General features: G+C 53.4%; 1 protein-coding gene across 3 annotated transcripts in view; it reads right to left on the bottom strand.

The window, feature by feature from the left end:
- LOC116424940 (serine/threonine-protein phosphatase 4 regulatory subunit 1) overlaps positions 1–19,479 on the bottom strand; it is a 150,835-nt gene that overhangs the window by 36,530 nt on the left and 94,826 nt on the right. The window contains exon 1 of one of the 3 annotated variants that reach the window (XM_076368892.1): positions 4,106–5,698. The exons of the other annotated variants lie outside the window; for them this stretch is intronic. The gene's annotated coding sequence lies outside the window, so the exon portion shown is untranslated. Of the gene's footprint in view, positions 1–4,105; positions 5,699–19,479 lie in introns of those variants that run through there. 3 annotated transcript variants of the gene reach the window in all.

Raw genomic sequence — 19,479 nt, 5'->3', positions numbered from 1 at the left:
CGACGGAAATTTTCATCGAACGCAAAACACGCGCGCCTCTTCCACGGACCGGCATGAATGATTGTCGTCGCGGCGTGGTCGTCAATCTCCTGACGTCACGGGGGCGGCGGCGTCGGCGGCGGTCGTGTTACGACCGTGCGACCGTTATGTGACCGATTGGCACACGACTACCGCCGCCGCCGCGCAGCCGACACAGAGCCAGCACCTGTGTGCGCGACTCCTCCGCTTTCCCATGCCGGATTATTCGTTAGACGTGTCCACGGACCGATTCACTCTCCCGCCGCCGCTCGAGACCCAGTTCGCCGCCGTCCAGCGGCGCGTCGCCGGACACCTCACGAAATTGACGCCGGAAACGGCACACGGGTTAATTGTCTCTCGGCCCGTCCGCTCGCGTACCAGTTACGAGCTGTTGCTCTTAGATAGCGATCGCGAGAGTGGCCAGCCAGCGCGAGGCACCAGCGTCTTTCAACGACGACGATGACGTAGGGCGTCAGGCCCGCGAAAAAATTCCAAATCGGCGCGCTTAAAGGCACGCCAGTTTCGGCGAGTGGGATTGATATGGAGATTAAAGGGTCTGTGGTGGGGGGTCCTAACGCCGTAGAGAGGCAGAGGGAAGAAGGGAGACGGAGAGACGGAGGAAGAGAGAGAAAGAGAGAGACGAGCCAAGCCGAACCGAACGGGAGGAACGCCGCGGTCTGAAGCGAGAGGGAAGCGCTCGCGAGGAACCAAGACATCGCGCGAGGGATAGAAAGAGAATGAGCGGCGTGGGGCGAGCGGGATGGAGGGCAAGAGAGTCAGTAGCTCTGCGTTCTCATGCATTCCGCTCCGTCATGGCGGCCAGCGACTCAGACACGCTTCGTCTGTCCTCGTTCTGCATGCGCTCCGGGGGCAACGTGCACTTCGTCCTCGTTGCACACGGGGATAGAGGAAAAGAGCAGGGCCGGCATAGGGAGGAACGGGTGCAGGGGGGTTAGGGAGGTGGCAAAAGCCGGCCGGGATGGGGGTGGGGTGCGGAAAGGCGGAGGGGAGCGCCCACTGCGCTAAATGCTCCTCGGCGAAGGCGCGCGAGTTTTCTTTCTCCTTCTTCCTCGTTACCCCTTGCTCCGTTTCGCTCTTTCTCTCCCGGGGCCCCCTTTTCCTTAGGGGCCCTTCTACGCCGCGACGTAAACAAGCCACGGGCCACACGCCATCCGGCAGGTTCGCGGGAACACCTAACGCGGACTGCAAACGTTCCCGAACGTTTCCCTTCCGTTGCACGGCGATGATTCATTGAATTCCCGGGCAATTTCGGACGCGGTCGTCATCCTCCGCTTTCGGATAATTGCTTCGCGAGTCCGAGATTATTAAGCACCGCTCTCGACCCATGTTTCGATGGAATGTCGAGCGCACACTGCATCGACCGCGTGTCGGGACCGCCGGGGTGCCTATAACGAGGGTAACTAGTGTTTCGCCGTTTCCAGCCGACATCGGTTGGCCGACTTTTCGCGCGCAGAGAAATACCATTTTACCAAGGATGTGATATATTCAAAATGCCGGGAACAACATCTTCTCCGAGCTTTTCACTGCGTCGTAGGAATGAACGGAATTACAGCTGCAGGGTAAGAGGATTGCGCGGGAGCCAGTGTTGCGTATCAGTAACTCAACGAGGTCTTCAGTTACCGGAGAACATCTCGAACCAGTTAGAAACGGAGTAGCCGTGCGGCGCGAGAGACATTCGAAACGAGGAATTCTACGGCGAAAGGGGTGAACGCTGAATACTAACAACACTGTGAATACCGTACACATAATACATTAGGTAATGTAGAACAATAATAAAGTCAGCCCACGTGCCCGCCCCCCGGATTCGATTTATACCTAAGACCCGCTAAAGATCAAAGTGCGCAGGCCTAATGTCTAGCCGCATTTTACAGCTTCCCCAAGGCGAGCGCGTTTTATTCGACGCGCGTGGATTTACGTTTGCTCGAAAACAAGTGGCGAGAAGCCGTCTCGCGGGCGCGCGCGCGCGCGTGCTCGCGTTGAAATCAAAGCCGTGACGTGGAGGCGATCTGATGCCTCGGTTACAAAGCAGACGCAATAGCTCAGCGCGCCGCGTACGAGCGCGTTCCGCCATCTCGAAAACGCGCGTCGGAGCGGTGTGGAAAGAGCGGAGATATTCCCCGGCCGGGGTGGGAAGCGCGAAATAATTCAGCGATCAAACGCAGCCGCGGGAGTACGAGGAGCGAGGCGAACGATTCCAAGACGGGCAGTAGCCGTAAACACGACGTGGCGCGACGCTTTTATTGCCGGCACGCTAACCACGATCGCGTATTTAATCAGCCCCGGGCCGAAAATACCCGAGACGCGGGCCGTTTTTGAGCCGGCCCTCCTCTCTCTCCTTCCGTCGCTGCCTCTCTCATTCCCGGAACGAGAGCAAGCGGGAGGAAATCGGGCTGCACCGTAAATCGCGTCCGTACAGCTGTTGGCGCGTGACGACTGCTTTCTCGATCGACGAGGAAAATTCTGCAGAACGACGAGAAACGCTCGGCGTGTCTTCGAGCGGAACACGGATAGTTTCTTCGCGAGAATTTTTTTTTTTCGTTTTTTGATGAACAGACAGAGAAAGGGGATAAGGGAAGCGAGAAGAAACCGAAGCGAACGGAATCGTGCAGGGAAGCCGCGTATGGATGTGTCCTCGTCGGGTAACGTTGGTACTATTGTATATCTTCCCACAGGAGGGCGGGGACGTCGTAGTCGTCGTCGTCTCGTAAGGGGAGGCGGCAGAAGGTCGAGAAGGGTCCCACTAACGCGCGCGACCGCCGACAATAATGCGGAGAAAGGGCACATGAATGCCTCGTGTTATTCGCCGCGTGTTTGCACATGCGCGGGAGCGATGAACTTGAGAAGAAGGCCTCCGAGAGTGTTCGCCTCCGTTGCTTCTGGCCTCTCCGGCCCCTCTGGCAGGACACTCTCGATCATCTCCGTTTTTCAGGATTCAATGTTATCGATCATTCATTCGAAATTCACTCTTTCGCGTCGGTCGAATAATTATTACATTTCTAACGAGCCCGTGCTCCGAAATGACGGTATTCGGATGAAAATAATTTCGGAGCACCGGGGTTAATAAAGAAGCAGCTGAAAACACAGAACGCCGGAATCGACGTTCAAAATCCGTCCCACGAATTCTTTGTCTACCCCCGTAGAACGCGGGGCCGCGTCCCGAGAAGGCATGGCGCGATCGGCCCCGAAGACGACATTCCACCGGTACCTGTCCTCGGGCGAGCCTCCTACAGTCCGCATTCGCGGCAATCGGGCCTAACTATGATACCTTAAACGAGAGCTCGCGATCGATCACGGTATCTCGACGGATCGATCGCGAGATCGCGAGATCGCGCGAAAAACACGGGAATCGAGACGTACACCGGCGATGCTCAAACATTCGAAACCGAGCCCCGTGGAAACCGCGGTCGCATGACGCGCGCGCAAAAATGGAAAGGAGCATCGGCATTCAGGAATGCGACGCGCATCGCGGTGACTCGCCATTGAAAGTAACCGTTCCGAGGCTCGCGATTATTCATATGTTACGCAAGAAGTTATATTTGCCGCGCGCGGCGTGTAACCACGGGTTCCCGTTCCATTCCATTCCGTTCCGTTCGATTCTATTCGGTACAATCACGATCGCCCGTAACCCGGTTCTCCGCGGAGTGCCTCGGATGAGCACCACTGGCAGAGCCGTGGCTGGCTGCGCGGGCGGCGCGCTGGCACAGGAAATATGAATGTAACGCCGAAAATTCATTCATAATAAGAACGGTCCGCGCGGCGCGGGCGGAGGCGTGCGATTTGAATTTTCGGTGGTGGGCCCAGTCGTTAACGGCCGGGAGGAAAGGTCAACGAGAAGCGTCGATAAATAACACGCTCGTTTCTTCAAACTGTGGGAATCGTACGCATAATCGGGAGAAAAAGAGCAACGCGTGCGCCAGCTAATGCGCCATTAACGTTTACGAATCCGTTCAAAAAGCAACAGAGAGGATACCGTTAAAAGTGTCTCGACGATTCACGGTGAATATTTCAACAAGGCTCGACAGATACGAAATAAAAAAGATTGCGTGTATTCGTTGAGAGTACGTACTTTGCGTGGTTTTCTCGTAGACGAGGATGTTTCAGCCTCGACACAGCCGAGGCCCGATCGTTGACGTTTCCAACACAATTCCTCTGTTCACGTTTCCCCGAACGAACGGTAATATATCCCGCTTACGTATGTGAGCGTTCGGGCGCGCGCGCATGTCTCCGTGCGCGTGTGCGGCGTGCCTTGGGTTGCGTCGCTCTCGCTTCGCTTGCTTCCCGTATGGGCCATCGAACTTGGAGCGAGCTGTACAGGAGGAGCCCGAGGCCCGTATTATGGGAACACACACGCCTGAACACGTGTGTCTCACTTCCTGCGACGGGCCGGAAGTCTCTATAGTACTATGGCGCACCGTAGTGTAGCGTGACCACGCTACAAGGGCCATTACTACCTCAATGGCAAAAAGAATGGTCCAATTACCGGTTAAAGCCACGCTGGCTCGTCGTTACTCCTTTAATGCGTTTTTCGGGGGCGTGTGCACGCCTTTCTCGCTCTTCCTCGCTGTCTCCTTTCTTCCTTTCTCCCTTTCTATCTCTCCCTCCTTCCTTTCTTCCTTCCTCTCCCGCACGGGGCTCCGTTTTCTACCTTCCTCGCGGACTAGCACGCCGAAGGGACTATTCGCTTGTTCCTCGCGCGGTTCTCGATTCACGTAACCGCCTCTGGCCGTCTCTCCTTTTTTCTCTTGGTCCTCGCGCAACGAACGCGCGACACCGGCCGCCATAAATAAAATTGTCCTCGGCGTGGGCCCGTGGAACCAGCAGCAAGCGAAGACGACGCGGGCCAGCTACGGGACCGTCCCGACCGATTTCCGGCCGAGGGTCCCATCGCGTCGCCGCGCGGTTACTCGTGTTTTCGACGGCTTCCAACGGTGCCTCGTCGTTTCACCGAGTCTCCTCTTCACTACGGAACCGTGTCTCTACGGTCCTTTTCCAGTACGTTCACTGGTTCCATCGAAATCCTCGTTTCGACAGCCACGTGCTCCTCGCGACTCTTCCGTTCCGTGGTTCGTGTACATTCCTTCGTCCTATAGCACCGACTTGCTTCGGCCGTGTGTATACTATCGGTTATTCTCTTTTTTCCGCTGTTTTTTCCGTCGACTTCTATACGAATAGAACGCGTACCGAACTTCTCCTGGATATACAAACAACACCAAACTCGCTCGGCCAGTGTACGGTACGCGCGAGTTACATGTGCCCCGAACCGAAACGGAGCGTATTCGGCGAGCCCGCGCCCTTGACACGAACCGCGCGCGCGGCACGGGATGTTTATTATCCGGCTCTCTCGGGCGGCGGACGCACTCGCGCACACGCGTGTTCTCTCTCCGTATAGTCTCGTGTGGTTCGAATGGAACAGGTCGTGGAGGGGAACGAGAGGCTGATGTACCGAGCGAGAGGGAGAGAGAAAGAGAGAGAGAGAGAGAGAGAGAGAGAGAGATATTATCCCGCGATTCGTTTGGTAGTCCACACACGCTCCCCGAGAGCAGAAAGACTGATGACGACGACGACCGCACCACGGTACGTCTCGCACCACACTGAGAGTGAACGGTGGCGCGTCACACTCACGGCGATGCGCAGACGCGGGCTGCGCACCCGAGCTAGCGGCGGCAACCAGCCAGAGCGCGGTTCTGCGCGTCTCGCTCGCTCGAAGCGCTAACACGCACTCACGCAGGCGCAATGTCCGCGCACTCACACCACCGTCCGGCGTTCTCCACGCACACGACAAACACTCCCTTGCTCTTTCCTCTTTCTTTGTATGCGTTTCTCGTGTGCCCGTGCGTGTACATACGCGATGCGATGCGTTGCCGCGGGTGGTAGAGAGTTGAACGATGGTAGGGATGGAGCGGGGAGAGAGAAAGAGGGAAAGAGAAAGACCGAAAGAGGGGACGAAACAGACCCGTTAGTTCTCAGAAGTGGACCGCCACCGCTCACCGCCAAACAGACCTGTAACCACGTACCGACCGTGGTGGTTCTCTCTCGCCTGCCACCGTCGGCGTGCTGTGCCTCTGACGTGTCCCGTGACACGCGAGAAACACAGACCGAATTTCTGTCCCCGGCTAAGAATTTTTCGAATCGTTGCCTGGCTCGTACTCCCTCTCTTTCTCTTCCCCTTGCCCCCCTTTTCGCTCTTTTCCGTGTTTCTCAATGACCGAACGCAGAGAGACACACGGTTGACTTTCATGCGCTTCGCGCGATAAATCCTGCCAGAGGAGAGGAGGGATCCAGAGAAAAAGAGGGGGGGGGGGGGGGGGGGGAAGAAACGCGCGGTAGTTCTGTCGCAAGCTGACCGACCGACCGGCCATTGATTAGATACAAGTGTTTACCCGAGTGACGAGCGCATACCGATGTCATGTGTTTTTCACAGAAACCCGCGGGGAAGGGTTCGGCAGGGGGCGGGGGGAGCGTAGCGAAGGCTCGTAAATATCGTCGATGAAATTGGGAGAAAAACCGGTTATCGGTTTTCTAGGGGAAAAAAGGTTTGGGAGCCGGCCGTGTGGGAAAGCGTCGTCGCGCAGCTCGCAGGCCGCGGGAACCATTGCGCATGCACGCCGGTGGCTCGGGGTTTCGCCGAAACGCGATCTTTCAGCTTTCGTCTAGTTTTTCTTACCGAGTCAAAGCGACCGCGCGGTCCCGAGGGCGCTACGCACACGCCGGGGAGCAAGGACCAACGTTTCATTTCCTTCACGGAACGGGGGCACCGCGTCGTGGGTGGTACCAGTAGCGTGTGCACACGGGCGAAATGAGAAAGCTGACTCGAGGAATCTACAATTATGATCCCCTCGCCGCGGCGCGCCGTCCTGCATCAAGATGCCGCGGGACGATTGCGATTCCGCGAACGATCCGGTCGCGTCTGTTAATCGGCCGATGACGGAACGGGTCGATTGTTTTTGGAGCGCCGGAAACGGTAGACCAACCGCGGTTTCCGCGTGTAAGACAACTTGGATGATTCTCAGATGCAGTCGAATGAATTTCAATAAGTTCGAGAAGCTTTCAGTTGTCCTTGGATTCTACGAGTTACCAATAAAAAATGAAGAAATCGAAATCTCCGGTTTACCTAACTATTCGTATTCAAACATACCACGTGAAAGAATAAAAATTCCAGGTCGGAAAGATCAAGAAGTCGCGATTCGTATTCCTAACGCATCTACGCGTGCACGCTCGCGCTCTCCTCTCCCGATTTCGTGGCGAAGGATCGAACGAAAAAGGTTCGGGGCCCGTCCTCGCGCTCCTCTTTCTCTCTCCGGCGTTCGCCCTATCCCGTTTCTCCTCTCTCGCGGCGAGACGCACACGGGCGGTCTAAGAACTGCAACATTCATTAACGGTTCCTCGGCACGGAGGCGCGCACGCGTGTATGTACACACGCCGGCCGTGCATTCCATCGGTCGCGCTCGTGTGAACGACCGTAAGGTGTACTTGTACACAGAGGAGACACGAGGAGGAAAGATCCACCGGAGATAGATGCCGCGTATAAAAGGGAAAGAGAGAAAGGGGATACACCGTGAGTGTACGACCGTACGAGAGAAGAAGAGAAGCCCGGAGACGCGGGTCAGGAGTGCGTGGATATTCGATGCGTACGGTGTTCGGCCTGCTAGACGGGCAGACCTTGTCCATCGTCATAACCGAGGTACGCGAGGAGCGTACCGGGAGTTATTAAGGTCAGTGGCGTAGCGACGATCGCAACGTGTCCCCGGTGTCGAAGAACCGATTCCATGCAGACCGCGGGGACATCGCCGTATTTCATTCGCCTAAGGACGGGGGATTAAATAACCGGGTTTCACTTCACGGGATTCTAGTACCCGCTCGTGGAACCTGCCGTTTCATTCCTTGCACTTGGAATGCGCCTCGTCCCGGACGGCTAATTTGAATCCTCCGTTCGAGCGGATACGCTGAATTTCGAAATAACTAAACGCGGAATCTGCGGCCGGCCCGGTGCAACCGCGGGATCGTTCTGTAGCATTTGACGAGTCCTCGGGCTACGTTAGCACTAGGTTTATAGACATTTATTGTATAGTTTATTCTGTTGTTCGCAGAAAAATTGATGTTCGTTTATTTAAATCTGGAGAATTAGATGTTTAAAGATGGACAATTGGGGTATTTCATTTATGTAATTGCGTCAAACCAAATCTACGTAAATATTTATCAGATAATGTTTATAAAACTCAATGTTCGTCAGATTGACGCGTTCCGTAAACCTAGTGTTAAACCGTTCATTTTAATCGCTTGTCCTCCAGCAGGAAGATTCTTGGTGAACATATCGATTGGAAACTAAGAAATGTTATATAGTGGATTTACTATTAGATGATATTGAAAATGTGGATCTTCAGTAAAAAGAGAATTAGGAAAACAATATATATTTAATAAGATAAAGAAACAATACGGACAACACGTAAAGATACAACACACGACTCTCTATCACGCACCAAAAATGTTCTCCGCTGTCGCTCACCAAAATGTCCTCATGCACGCATTTCCACTCGCTTTTAACACACACCCCCATTCGCTCTGTCTTTCTCACCCCTGCACTCTTCTCACTCGCATCTTTCGTCCATAGTCAAAATTCACGCAGTCACGTATACGCATTTCTCACAGTTCAGTCGCTCAGTTCCAAACACTCTTCCTTGCATTCTTTCAGCCACTCGAGATTGTCTAAACGCAGTCACACTATTTTCCAAACATGCCGGCGCCGGTCCGTCGCAATACGACCTGGTCGCCTTCACGCACGCCAACAAACCATTCATCCTACAATATTTTAATCTACCCTAAATATTCTAGATACTACAGTTATAATCGTGTATTTCTTCTAATTTGAAATGAAATATTCTGATAAATCGTTGACAAGGCAAGGAATCGTAAGGCAACGAGTTGGTTTCGTTAACTTTTATCATAGAAAGTAGACATTTAAATCGTAATCTGTGTGATTACTTCTACAAATCTTCTGCAGGAGAATCATGTATACCTAACGAGTACGTCTAAGAACATAACTAAATAAATAAATAAATTCCACGGTTAGATAAGAGGTCGAATTAATTCGATCGCGATACTCTGTTTCTCGAACCGGACGATTGTCAAGCGGTCGGCCTTATCCCTGCTCGTCACCTGAAGAAACATTATACCGGTTTCGCGTAATGGCATTCCTTCAGGTTCGAATCTGTCAATGAAATGATAGTCGAACGGAGGAGCGACCGATCGATCCGTAGGAACGATAACGTTTATAAATAACGACGCCGGCGATTGTTTCTCAGAGGAACGGGCCTGGATGCAAATGAAACATCGAGGGAACTCGTTTCGATTATTAATCGCGTCGATTAATTCGGTCCTCGTCGACGCGACGTCTACAATGTATCTCCCTCGGGCCGCAACGGAAAGCGCGAGCACGCACCCTCTGGCCAGTTTATCTTCTCGTGGGCTCTACACTCTGGTTTATTTTTTCCGTTCGTCGTGGCGGAAGTCAGAAATTGGTCCGCAATCCTCGAATTTCGCTCGGTAGAAGTTAAACTGGAAGATTGACTCCGTAAAGAGAATCTAAAATCGCAACTTTGTCGTCACGGCTGATCGGACGGCTCCTCTGTAATTTAACGTCTCGGCGGACTGAAATTCCGGGTCTGCAACGATCGGAGGATCCAGTAACGATAATATCATCGATGGCAACTCGGAACGTGCGATTTGCATACTGATCAATAATGTTGTGCCACGATCGCGATTCCCCACGTTTCTCGATCGTTCTTAGGTCCACGACTGCGGTAGCCGCTCATCGGACATAGGCGTCTGACGCGTGACGCCATTGCGACCACGGTGGCGCACCTAACCTACAAACAGGGACACGGAAACGTGTCGGAATGCGCGCGAACCGAACGCCCGTGTTGCTTTGCACCGATCGAGCCAGCGTTCGACACCTCTGGAACGTCCCATTGCGTATACTTAACCCTTTGGCTGCTACGTGCCACTAGAGCTACTTCTATACAAGCTTTTAGGTCAGAACGCCATTACACTGGGAATCCCTTTATTCAAGTCTAAGTAAACGATTTTAAACTGAGCATTCTTCGAAATGAAGATCAAAACGAGAAAACCTGAAGCAACGTTATCCCTTACAATACAAAAGAAAGGAAATGTATAAAACTATCGAGACTTGTCGTACATTTAACAAAATAAATCACATGAATTCTGGTACCAAGCTAGAGCGCTACGTTTCCACAGCCCCGCTCAGCCGCGGCGCAAGGGTTAATTACAGACCCGCGACCGATCGCTGGATAAGGAATCGGTGTCTCGATTCGCGCTCGAATCCCAGCGATCCGAGACCGCGGTTGCGCTACACGCTACGTCGCTCGGGTCTCTCCCTTTTCCGGAAAGGAACGAGCGTCCACGTATCGCTCGTCAAAGGAGCCGTAGAAAATGTCCGTGCCCACGGAGGAAAGATTTATCCGTGGGACGTGTGACGACGAATGGAGAGAGATTTGCTCGATGAATCAATGCGCGCTAGCCCGTCTCTCTACTGTCCTCAAGTCCCGCCACCTCCTTCTTTACCGCCCACCCCCAGCCGGCTTCTTCTCCCCTTTTCCCATTCCAGAGGAGCTCTTCCACCTGACACACCGGGGCACTTAAGGCAACAACGACACCTATCCGCGGCCGAAAGAGAAGACGAATGCCCAGCTATCTCGGATTTCGTAGCGGACTGCCGCGCGATATTTCTCCCGCCGATCGCCCGTCCGTCGACCAGCGATGACTCGCGTGTCGCACAGGTGACGGCAGACAGCTACTCGCGTAAACGGGACACCGGACGTTTCTCCCCATAACCAGAGTGGCCGCTATCTTCGAAACGGGAGGGAACACAGCACGCAATAGGAAAACGTCCGAAATCTATAAATGGTCGGCGAGGGGAGCACCACTGTGCCTCCAGGATGGCGGAGGGAGAGTCGCCGGGGTCAGATAAAGAGGAAACGCGAACCAATGCCCGCGACGGATTTGCCGCGCGGGTTACGAAACGATGGCGGATGCTTCGAAACTGGAGCCCGCGTTATCAGGGAAGAGCCATGGGCTCGGGCACGGGGGAGAGAGCCCCGAAAACGGAGACTCCGAGGGAGATAGAAAGAGCGACGGAGAGACAAAGAGGAGGGGAGAGATAGGCTGCACACGAGGAGCCAATCACGACGACTCGTGGCGCCTTAATTGGTACTCGCACGCGTGGCTCGGGCTTAAGAGGCAGCAGCAGATGCATCCCAAGACGTTCACAACAGGAAATTCCTCCTCCCGCGCCGCTCCTCTTCTGGCATTCCAGCCTCTACACGTATATTTATGCGAGGCGTCCTTTCTTCCATGTGACTTCTGGGATCCTCTCTCCCTTTCCTTCTTCTTCTTCTTCTTCTTCTTCTTTTCCTGCTTCTTCGTGTTCTTCTTGCCTTGGCCTACGCGAGCGCACGCTGGCGTCCTCGCGGTAACGTCGGCATGCACAAATAGATATCCTCGCGGAGCAACTCGACTCGACCCGCTTGCTCGCTACACTCGTTGGCCGATCCTGTGAATGGACCCGACGCCGGGACCGAGGGTAGGGTTGGAAAAGAAGGGCGTCAATGAGCCGAGTTGCGTGAGCGCAATTATCGTTCGTAGCACGAGCGACCGCACCGCCGCCGCGCGGCCGGCGGGCGTGCACGCGCTGGAAAAAGACGGAGCAAAGAGATTCTTTGGGCCTCGAGGGGGTGTTTCCCTCTGATTGCATGCGCTCGAGCCGCGCCATGGCCTTCTTTCGCGCGGGACAATGCCGCCGCGATGATGGATGATCGATTCCTGATTACCACCCTTTTTAATCCCTCTCTGGTCAAATTAATCCGTGCGTCCTCGACGTCGAGGCGAAGCCTTGATTGCGGGACAGAGTACCGAGGTTCTGTGATCTGATTATATTTATGGCGCATATTATATTACGTAGCTTTGTATTGTTTGTCGTATGTGACTTTGAATGCTGCCCGCACTGTATGAACGAGGGAGTTTAAAAAAATGGAATGAGATTTTTATCTTGTTGATAGAGTTCCCTTCGCAAGCCTCAGTTAATTTTCATTCACTTAATCATTTACTCGTTTGATTCGAGGTTTTGTGAATGAATCAATGTTCGTATAAAAATCGAAAGCTTCGTTATATATGGCCTCTGCTCGACGGTTAAAAAGAGGAAAGTCATTAGTACACGATCCATGTCAATGAAACGGGTCACCGAAGTCGAAAGTCACAAGCATAAAGTGTGTACAGTGCCGGTGCACCGAATCGTTAAGGTTCCCGATGTTAATTAGCGCGCGGTGACGGTGTCGTCGCGATTACCGTCGCGTCTCGCAGGCATTGACGAGACAGAGGTAGCGCGAACGTGTCCGTTCGCCGCCACGTCGGGCTAGCTTCGGTGAATGAACCGGAGAAAAATGTCAATGAGTGCAATTATGGTTATACGATGCATAGGCGGCGCATGCGCCCAGCCCGCTGGTGCACCGTGCACGCGTGAAGCAGGGAAAGAGAACGGACGGCGATGCGAGTGGGAGGGCCCGGTGCATTACAGGCTGCGAATTAATGTCAGTCGTAGCTGTAAACGCGTGCGGTTATTGTTACGTCAGTACACACGGGCGTGGATGTGCTCCACGGATTTGCATTGCGCACAGAAACGAAAATGCGCGACGATTTTTACCGTGTCCCTTCTTCGGCTGCCAGTTCCTTATTTATCGGGATATTGAAGACAACGATGGAACCGCATCGGAACGTCGATACCGATGAGGGACGGTGCAGAATGAAAGGAAGTATTTCCTGTACCATGAAACCTGGCTACGTCGATACGTGCATACGAATACAACCCTGCAATGGCTTGACTCCTCATCCCTGCAGACTGAAGTTTCTTTCTAACCAGTTGCTTAGTCCCAGAATTATCATCTTTCAAAAAATGTACAAGCAAATCTTACATAATCTCTGTTCATTCTCCGATGTACCCAAAAATGACCGGAAGATCGAACATTCTACTTTACAATAAGAGAACCCACGATTTTTAGACAATAACGGGTACCAAATATATAAATCCCAACGAGGAAAACCGAAATTTCCTGAACCCCGCGAAACCGTCCGTCGCTTTAACGATTTGCTCGTCGGGCCGGCGCGTCTAAGCGGCTCCGCCCGTAGTAGGTAGACAGCGGTGTCCGCGAGTGTGAGTGGTTACTACGCACTACGCGGACGGCTACGTTCACGGCCCGTATGAATGTACCGTCGTCGCGTACGTACGTCGACGCGCAGGTTTGCGGCGTGCATTCATAAAGTGGCGGACACACGTAGCGCGCGCGTGCGCAGCGCCCGTCGCCTTCTTCGTTGCCACTCCTTCCTCTTTTCTTCCTCGTCACCACCCTTCCTGGCGACTAATACGGCCTGGCCTCTCGCCACCCCACCCGCGTCCACCCGTATCCTGTACTTTTTTACATCCGCTAACTAGCCGCCGTCGCGCGGCCACGCAACACCGTTCCCCATTGAGATATCCCCGTGTCCGCGGCCGCTACGAACGGTATTTTTACCGATCCCGAGGGCTTTGAGGCGTCGCAGCTGCCCCGGAGTCGCGTTGCGGACGTCTCGCGAGCGGAGGAGCACGCTTCTACACCCGGCGAACCAATTATTGCCGCGAGAACGGGACATAAGAGGGATTATCGTTCTAGAAACGGAGCGTTTGCCTTCGGCGCGGCGCGAATCGACGAACTCGGGGTCAACGGAACCACCGGAAGTCGTCGGTGCCCAGGGTCGCCGCCGATTCTCAAATTGGTGGCCGCCAGCTTGCTCGCTCGCTCCTCTGTTCCGACTTCGTTTCTCCTACTCGCGCTCTCCTTGTAGACCCCTCTTTTCGATCGTGACGCGGAGCCGAGCGTTGCCACTCCGCCCGACGCTCTCTCCTCCTCTCTTTCCCTCTTCTCACCGGTCTCTCTGTAAACAGGCCACGTAATCCCCTACACCCACTTTTTCCTCCCGTCTAAATCTGTCTCATCGAAATGCGTCCGACGACGAACGGAAACCCCCGGCCGTTAATTTGTCTCCTTCTTAAGCGCGCAGCCGGGCGAATTCGCTCGCCCCGAAATTTTTCGGAACGTCGCGGAGGAGTTTCTGGAAGAGGGGCGGGGTGAACGGACCAGGAAAAGGGGATCAACGGACGTAAAAGTTCACGAAGGCGAGCTGTACGCCGCGAGGTTGCACACCACGACGGCGTCGTCGTTGCCGGAGACACGGAGCGGCTGGTGAATGACTCGGCCTCGGCGTGTCTCTTTGTGAGCGTACGAACTTGCGTGCGTAGGGTGCCGTCAGTGACGTCAGTGGGACTCACGCACACGCCGAGCAGCGGCTAGGCCTCGCGTGTGTACGTGCATGCGTCGGGACGGCGCAAGTTGCGTGTGACGTTCGCTCGTATCTCTTTTGTGCACGGCCACGTCGGGGGAGGGAGAAGCAAAAGGGTGTCGCCGATCGCGATGGTGGTTGGGGATATGGTGGTGGTGTTCTAGCCGTACGCGGCACGCTAATGTCGCCAACAGAGAAAAGACGAGGCGGCGGAGAGCGACAGAGAGCCCGGAGAACGCATCGCGTCGCGGCCATGTGTAGGACCGGAAGTAGGAGTATCCGGCCAGACCCGTGTGGGCTTCTCTACGCGCCACGGTTACTCTCCTTGCCTCCCTAGCTCGGCCTCCCTTCTTTCTTTCACTCGCTTAGCCCCACTTTGTACCCACGCTGCTTGTCTCTCGCGAACGATCGCTCAGCCGCACGATACTCTCTTATTAGCTCCTTTTCTTTAGCGTTCTGCGCTTACTTAAGAATACGCGCTAAAAAATGTAGGTACGCATTAAGTAGAATAGTACTGCACTAAGATGACTTGCTTCAAATATCGAAATATACTCTAGTTTCTCAAGACTAAAGACACTTCCGGACTCTGTAAAGCTTTCGCGACTTTTATACCCTAACGACTCCTTTCCCCAGACCTCCTCATCGATTTCAGCGTCGACCGTTCCACCCACGCAGCGACGGATAAGGGAATACAGCAACGCGCGCGAGTGTTTACAAATACAACGATAAAAGGGCCGATCGGCCGGCGCCACCGGTAAACAAACACGCGGATCCGCGGTTGAGTTTTGAAATTATACTCGTGCCCGTATCCCACACTCAAGATAGCATCTCGGCGCTGACCGTTGCCCTAATCTATCCGGCGTAGCGCACACGTACCGGGCGCGTTTGTTATCGAATTGATTTCTAATCGTCCCGACTAGAATCCGAATCGGGGGATTACGTGGCCATCGATCCGGCCGGCGATGGCGCCTCGGCGCGAATGAATGGATCTCGTGCCGGCGGGACGTTAGCTCACGGTTGTTCGCGTGCGAGCGCGGTTCTTACACCTCCCTACAGTGTCGGGGCCGTCAATGACGGGCGGTCGAAGGAGCGGGATCGGAGCAGTTAGCTTGGCGTGGTTCGGCGTGGCTCGGCTCGACGCGGCGTGGCGCGGGAGGAAACGAGACACCGCGGCCCGTATACGCGAGCCGACTCGGTTCAGGGTGAATCGATCGGCTGGCACGGAGCACAGGCTCGTGTCTACGTAGGCGGTGGCCACTTTCTTCCAGGAAACGGAGCACCGTGCTCGGAACAACGCGAGGAAAGCTGGTACGGGCGTAACGAGCCGAAATCGTGGCGGCAGGATCGATCGCCGCTGGCCTACCGATCCGGACGTGGGAAAAGATCGTTGGGAAACAGGGTTCCAGGAAGGTTCCAAGGGTTTCGGGAGGAAAAGGGGGAGGGGGTCAAGGAAAAATGTTATTCCAATACACGACCGCATAGATAAATAAATACATACTTGAGTCTTCGACTGAACGGAACACTCTACCCCTCAACCCTGTGTTCTATCCCCGCGCGCGCGAGCTAGCGGGCGATCGCGTCCGGTCGTGGCAGCGATCTAGAATCCCCATTCAAGAGCCTAATTTATATTGAAGAATTCCGAGGAGGACGCGACGAGGCGTCGATCTTTGAGGCGCCGCCGTTTAAGATGCATTATGCTGGCAGGCGGTCGACAATGGCTCTGGGAAACAGTGAACGAGAGAGAGAGGATAAATAAAGGACGAAAAGAGAGCCTTGGAGCTGAAGAAAAGAGAAGGTTTCGGCGACGGTGGGGATGGGGATGTTCTTCAGGCTAGAGAACGCGGGAGAAAATTGAACGGAGACCTAGAGACGAAAAGGGGGAGGGAGAGGCTCGAGAGCAGACGAACTACTCCCAGACCCAATATGATAATTGAGTATGGAGAATGATGTGAACATAGCACCTTGTAGGACTATGGTGTGGCCATTGTGGCCTCCCACTGTCGGGACCACCTCGAGAACGCATCGACTTTGTACGTGAAAACATCAAAGGCCTGCCTTTTACCCTTCTCTCTCTCTCTTTCTCTCTCTACCTCTCCACCCCTCGACGTCTCTCTCCCTTTTCCCTGCTTCCCCCTTTCTTCCTTCCTTTGGCCTCCGTTTGCTCTTGTTTCATTATGTCCCGTCGACACACGCGTCCGTTGCACCGTGCAAGCCCCGTCCTTCTCACGCCAACCCGTGCGTTCTCGCCCTTTCTCGCTCCGTCCGTCCGTCTACGTGTTTTCCGACCTCGTGCCTTTCCGTTTGTTTTTCCGCGGTTTCCGCTACCAGCTTTATCTCTCTGAACACGTCCACGCCCGTGTACAATAATCCGGAGGAACCCGGATGGGTCGGGTTTTGAGGAATTTGACGTTGCGCGATGCCAGTTACTATCTTTGGTGATCCGACTCTTTAAAATGGATCGGATTATTATTTGTAAGACCCATGGGTATTGTAAGTGTATAAGATCTCGAGATCTGTTAGCGAATATCATGTAATGCTGAGAGGATTCAAGTAGAATAAGATGAATTCAAGTAAATTAACTAATTCTATGGAATATTTCATTGATTTCGCGATTGGCAATTCGTCGAGGAATAAGATCAATCGGATAGTAGTTGAGAACGAACGTCTAGGGTGTTCAAAGATGGACGATCCGGATAAATCGCCACGAAGACGCTACGAAACAATTTATATCTGCCAGTGCTGCGTCCTTGCGTTTTCACCGGGTGTCCCGCGTATATAAGCTCGCCGGGTTGTTGTGCAAACCCCGGACGACGACGAGCACGCCGACTACAGCCACTCTTACCGCCGACAATTGCTCAATCGGCCCGTTGAGTAATCGCGACGTTTTACTCGTCATTGCCACCACGCGGCAATAATCGCGCTGGCATTTCTATTTCTACCTGTTACATCTCGCCCTGCCCTCACCCCTTTGTCTATTCCCGATCCTCCCGATCGAACGCGGCTAATTCGTTGTCCGTCAAGTTGTTCCGATTGTCGTATTTCTTCCCTGTGGACGCGTTGACCTCCATTTCAACTTTACTGCGTCTGATGCATCGATACGATGAGACTTACACGCGCGAAAGTGAAAGAATATTGTTCCGTCAGTGCAGGGAAAATGGAAATAAACTTAATCGGGCAGTAGTTGCTTCGTTAAATGATGCGCTCCGATTTCGCGAGATTGTTATTAGCCCCGGATCAGATAGTCAATGAGTTAACGATGTTGAGAAACAGCGGAAAAAGAGGCAATTATACTAATTAATCCTTCAATTTATAACTGATTCGCGAGATTCTCTAATTGAGCTGTTACTTATTTCTTAGAAGTTCAAATAATCAGTTTATTACTATATTATTATCGTCTAACCTTCGGAGCGAACGCATACTAGCGACGAGCATAGAGTTTATCGGCGATAGGACAGCTCGGCGAGGGATTAAATTAATTAAGGGTAATACGCGATTGTTAATGCGCGCGTACGGGAACGCGACCGCGGAGCTTTCTTCGAGGCGACACTGTACGTCCCGCTGGTCCGGAGTCAGCGCAAGAGGAGAGTTAATTGTGACGCATCGGTCGAGCCGGAGGATTTAAATCGAATCCGTTGTGCGTTGCCGAAGAGAAACACGCTCGCACCGTTTCGGAGCTTAATCGCGACCGGTTCCCGCCTCTTGTATCGCCAGAGGATTTCGAATCCGCGGTGCACCGGCGTGTGCCGAATGCGATTTGACACGGTGCCTCCCTTCAAAGGTTAATGTAGTTACCACTGTCAATTCAGCGCGTCACGGGAACGGCGAGAGGCGCTCGAGCGATTTACGGGCCGAGCGCTCTCGTCTGAAGACCTTACGAGACGGGCTGGTTACTTTGTTTTCGACTCTCGATTCACCGTGCGTTCGCGAACAATTATAGAATTTTTGGCTCAATGATCTCAATTGTACGCAAACTTATCAAATAGTAGGATCATCGTTCACTGCTAGATAAAACTGTTCGCTGAGTTATCCTACAATTATTCACAGGAATTTCACACTAAACGTTCCGACACTTCGTACTTATCCCTATCACAGTCAAATGACTGGTTACAAAATGAAAGTAAACAAATTAGATCAATTTTTCAGAGACAGAAACAGAAGGAAACGAAACTTGAAAAATTGATTGTGACTGATCTTTGAACTTGAAAAGATTAATCAGAAAATATAGAAGTTGATATAAAGTTAAATGAACAAAAGAAGACGCAGAATGTTCCATCAAGTTTACCGGTGGCGGTACGTTTAGCGTTAACTCAGTCCAATATACTGTTACTTCTTGCATCAAATCCGAATTGTTTTTGGTCAATCATCGACCCAGTTAGCCGATATATGTGCAGCGAAATAGTCGATTAGATTTACCGTCGGCCGCGTCCAGATCACGGTTTTTATCATAGCGGGGCGACCGTGTCGCAAGAAGCCGAAACGGTTCTCTGTTTGGGAACGATAATAATACTGGAACCGGAAACGATCAGCGCGGCGGGGAAGGAGGGCGCAGGTAGAGACACCCTGGCGATGGTGTCGAGACGATATGATAAAGCGATGGCGCTAACCTCTCTCTGCCGAGCAAACACACCGTCGGCTCCTCGTCCGAAGGCATCGTCGCGCGAGGGGGCGGATAGGGCGCGCGCGTTTCATGTCGTCTGTCGTTACCTTCGCCCGGCGAAAACAGTCGTCGAGCTGTTATTGTTGGCGTGCGCGCGCGCGGCCGATGGACCGATAAACGAATTACACGTTAACGAAGAAAGACATTTGCCTTTGCCGCGTTCACTAAGATAGCCGACCACTTGTTAACGCGCGGGCCACCCGGCCCGATAACGGCAATTATCCGGGGAAATTTACAGTGTACCTTTTCCCCGGCGTGGAACCTCTAACGCCTTCCGTCCTTAACGCGTTCGACGGGTGCGACGGTTGTATTTCAAGCGTTTATATAGCCGTCGACGGTGTTGGTTGCGAGCGGTATCCTCATCGGTGGATGTTAGGAAAATTGGATGCGTGAGCGAACGA

The sequence above is a fragment of the Nomia melanderi genome, chromosome 7 (assembly GCF_051020985.1).
Source record: "Nomia melanderi isolate GNS246 chromosome 7, iyNomMela1, whole genome shotgun sequence".
Lineage (NCBI taxonomy): Eukaryota > Metazoa > Arthropoda > Insecta > Hymenoptera > Halictidae > Nomia > Nomia melanderi.
The sequence above is the reverse complement of the archived record's forward strand: the minus strand, read 5'-3'. Positions and strand labels throughout refer to the sequence as shown.